The sequence below is a fragment of the Meleagris gallopavo genome, chromosome 4 (genome assembly GCF_000146605.3).
Source record: "Meleagris gallopavo isolate NT-WF06-2002-E0010 breed Aviagen turkey brand Nicholas breeding stock chromosome 4, Turkey_5.1, whole genome shotgun sequence".
Lineage (NCBI taxonomy): Eukaryota > Metazoa > Chordata > Aves > Galliformes > Phasianidae > Meleagris > Meleagris gallopavo.
Window position 1 is genome coordinate 55,165,549 of NC_015014.2, and position 3,739 is coordinate 55,169,287.

Here is a 3,739-nt window from a genome sequence, read left to right on the forward strand (position 1 = left end):
TAACTAAGCTGGTTTAATCATTTCTTCTTTCAAAAGAATGTTCCATGGTTTGCTCTAATGATGGACACTATTTCCTTCTGCCTTACAAAGTGTGAAGATTGATGACAAATTTTAACAAATTAAAAAACAGATAAAGAACATTTTGATTAAACATTGTAAATGTTCAAAAGAAGTGAATAAAAACATCACAAAATGATAGGATAGGGTCACTTTAGATATGGCTGGAAAAAAAACTAACGACATTTTTGTAAAGAAGTAATTACACTACATGAGTCATTAAGAACATCCAAATTCATATGAGTTACTGTAAGCACAGATTAAAATAAGAAAGAAAATCCATATAAGAAATTTTGTACAATGTGTGTTCTTAATCTCTAGTTATGTTCTATGTCAATAAAACTCAATTTCAGTTTTAGAAATATTTCAATGCACTCATAAACATACTGTAGAATACACAGGACTAGGTAACACTCTGAAGGGAAAATTATTTGTATACTTGTTATTATTATTAGTTATTTATCTCTCCTTTATAAAAATCCATTTTATCTTTGTAAATAAAAAAGAACAAAAACAAAGGTGAAAGTAAATCCTTTTTCTTCATGTTTTAGACATAAGGAAACACACACAAAATTATGTAAAGTTCTTATCAGTTGCAAACAAGAAGAAATATTTGGGAATATTGTTTTCAATACTACTGTGACTCAGTAGCAGCCTGTGGACCCACCTGGATATTATCTGAGAAAAGTGTCTTAAAGCACCTCAAGTATATACACTGAAATACGGTTGCTATAGCACTGATTTCTCATCACAAATTCTGTCCACATTTTGGAAGATCCTATGTGACAAAAATAGATTCAAACTTGAATGAATTTAAGGAAGGGTCGTTAAGAAAATCAAATAAATAAATCATGAAAAGAGAATTTTTTTAAAATCAAAACATCATCCAGCAGATAGAACACTTTGAGGAACAGCATTGCTGTCTGCCAATCTGCCAATGCCATGGACATGGACAGCTCTTTTTTTTTTTTTTATTTTTATTGGCGGTAAGACCCAAAGCAAAAGGCTCATGAGAAGTTTGAATCTGGAAGTTAGAAGATTCTGAATAAAACCTTTCAGTATGAATACAGGGAAATAATGCAGTAGTTATAAGTGCAATTTGAATTTATGAATAGGATACAGTTTGTGTCATGGCTTCTTGTAGTGGGATGAGATGGAATTCAGTGACAATGAGGTATGTACTGCAGTTGGCAGAGAATCTGTGTGAGGTCCAGATCCCCTCATCTGTTAACTTCGCACCAACAGACTTGGAAAGGCCTATTGTGTTGCTCTTCATTTGTTCCTACCAGTATTCATGCCCATGAAGTTGCTTGCAGTGCTGTATCCTGTAGAACAATATATATACTATGTAAATTTCAGTTAAGAGAACATAAAACCTGTAAAAATCCCTTTGGTCACGGATTTTAAAATCCTGGGAGTCCCTCTAATGTGTGAAATCTAGCCATTGCTTGAACTGCTTATAGCCCATCTACAATTTAAAAGCAATAGCAGAGATATAACCTATGTGAAAAGGATATTCAATGGTGTTAACTTTAGTTTTAGAGGCGTAAATACATTCAGTCAGAAACAGAAAACCCATGGAATAAATGTAGACTGAAATGGAACCAGTAGGCCAGCTAGAAAGTTTACTTTATGTTTAAAGTTCATAAAATTGCTATCATTCCGTATCAAAACCCGTAGAATAGTTAAGACAGTAGTCATCTCTGATACCTAGCTTTCCGTTGAATTACTTTGCCTCTACCAGATGGTTTTGCATACATACACATTTTTGACATCTTCTTTAGCTTTTCATTGAGAGGAAGGTCATGAGAAAATACCTCTAAAATTATAATTGAATGTCAAGTTTAATAGCAATGACCACATAAAAAGTACTAAAAAATACACAAAAAAATAAACAGAGTAAATGAAGGATTTTAATTTCTTTTATGCGGGAACCCTACATTTTACTTATTACTATTTTTTCTGTTTCTTGATGTTATAAGGTTCTCTCTGTTTCTCTGTTATATCATCTCATTTAAAGTAAAATTGACTAAAATATTATGCACTATAAATCTGGCATAGTTTTGACTAAGATAGGATAATTTTTTTTTATTTTTATTTTTATTTTTTTGGTTACAGGCTTGTATGTTTTGGATTTTTGATTAAAATAATGGTGATAACACACCAGTGTTTCAGTTATTGCATGGCAGTGCTCACACAGAGCCAAGGACGCTTCTATTTCTTGTGCCATTGAGAAGCTGGAGGTGCACAAGGAGTAGGGAGGGGACAGAACCAGGACAGATGACATAAACTGGCTAAAGGGTGTCATATACCTTATAACACCTTATAACATCATGCTGGGAGAAAGAAGGAGAAAGGTGAATAATTTTTGGAGTGATGATATTAGTTCTTCCAAGCAACCATTATGTGCTTTCCTCAAAGTGGCTGAAAAAGTGTCTGGGAATATTTCTCCTAACTCAAGAAATTCTGCATTGGTATCTACAAACTCCATGACTGTACACCAGGTATAAGACTTGTATTGGGCCACTACAACAGCCATAGCAGCACTAAGGTCTGTACAACGGATATAAATTAGGCTTTGCTAAACTCTGTTATTCCCTGACTGGACTGTGACTGATTCCCTTGCTTACTATCTAGTAGACAGTGCCAACTCTGTAGACACAACTCACAGATAAAGAACAGCAGTTAAACTGCAGTTTAGTGTGGCTGCTGGAAAATTCATCACTTCAGTATATTTATAGTATTCCCCCAAGATGCCTGGTGCCTATTAACAAACATCTTTGAGAAGGTACTCATCAGGTATATATCTTCTTAAAATACAAACATGATGAATTACAGACTAGCTTAATTTTTTCCCGTAAAATATTTTTAAAAAATGAATTATTTCTGACTACCTAGAAGATAACAAATAAATAAAGAAATTAACTACCAAGCATTTGTTATAATCAAGTGCTGTCTATTTGTTTCAATGAGCTTTTGCAGTGTCATATATTTTGACTTCACTAATATTTCTAATTGGCTTGCATGACTACTTAAACTACCAGAAGATGAGCATGCAGGTGGATAAAAATAAGTTCTAAAATTCATTGTCAACATAGAAGGATATATTAAGTACGATTTCACAAAGATCTGGATTGGAGCTATATCATTAGTAGCTGTTTCATAGAACGCAGGCTGCTTAGACTGCATCAGTGGGGGGACATCCGACTACTGTGCTGGGGTTCAGCACAATCCTTAGCAAGACAGATACCTTTCAACAAGGACAAATGCAGATCTCTGTGTTAGGAATACATAACTGCCCATCAGGACTGGAAGTGAGGATCTAAGTTATGGTTATGCAAAAGAGGACATAGAATTTTTAGCAGATAAAATCTGAACATGAACACAGATGCAGCACTTCTGAGAAAACACGTATAATACAAGCACATACAAATAATGTGACACAAATTAAGTGGTCCTTTCCATGTAGTACTCATCAAGCCAGTATTTAAGACAAGTCCTCTCTTAAATACAACAGCTCAAAAAAGATTTTAACCAGAGGGGAGAGGAGAGCAGAGGAAAGCAGAGGAGAGGAGAGCAGAGGAGAGGAGAGGAGAGCAGAGGAGAGGAGAGGAGAGAAAGGAGAAGGGAGGGGAGGGAGGGAGGGGAGGAGGAGGAGGAGGGGAGGAGGAGGAGGAGGAGG

At 35.0% G+C, this 3,739-nt stretch overlaps 1 long non-coding RNA gene across 1 annotated transcript in view; it reads right to left on the minus strand.

The window, feature by feature from the left end:
- Nucleotides 1-3,739, minus strand: part of LOC116216588 — a 31,743-nt gene continuing 28,004 nt past the window's right edge. Inside the window, exon 3 of the long non-coding RNA XR_004159685.1 lies at nt 1-1,382. This is a non-coding gene — a long non-coding RNA (uncharacterized LOC116216588). The remainder of the gene's footprint in view (nt 1,383-3,739) is intronic.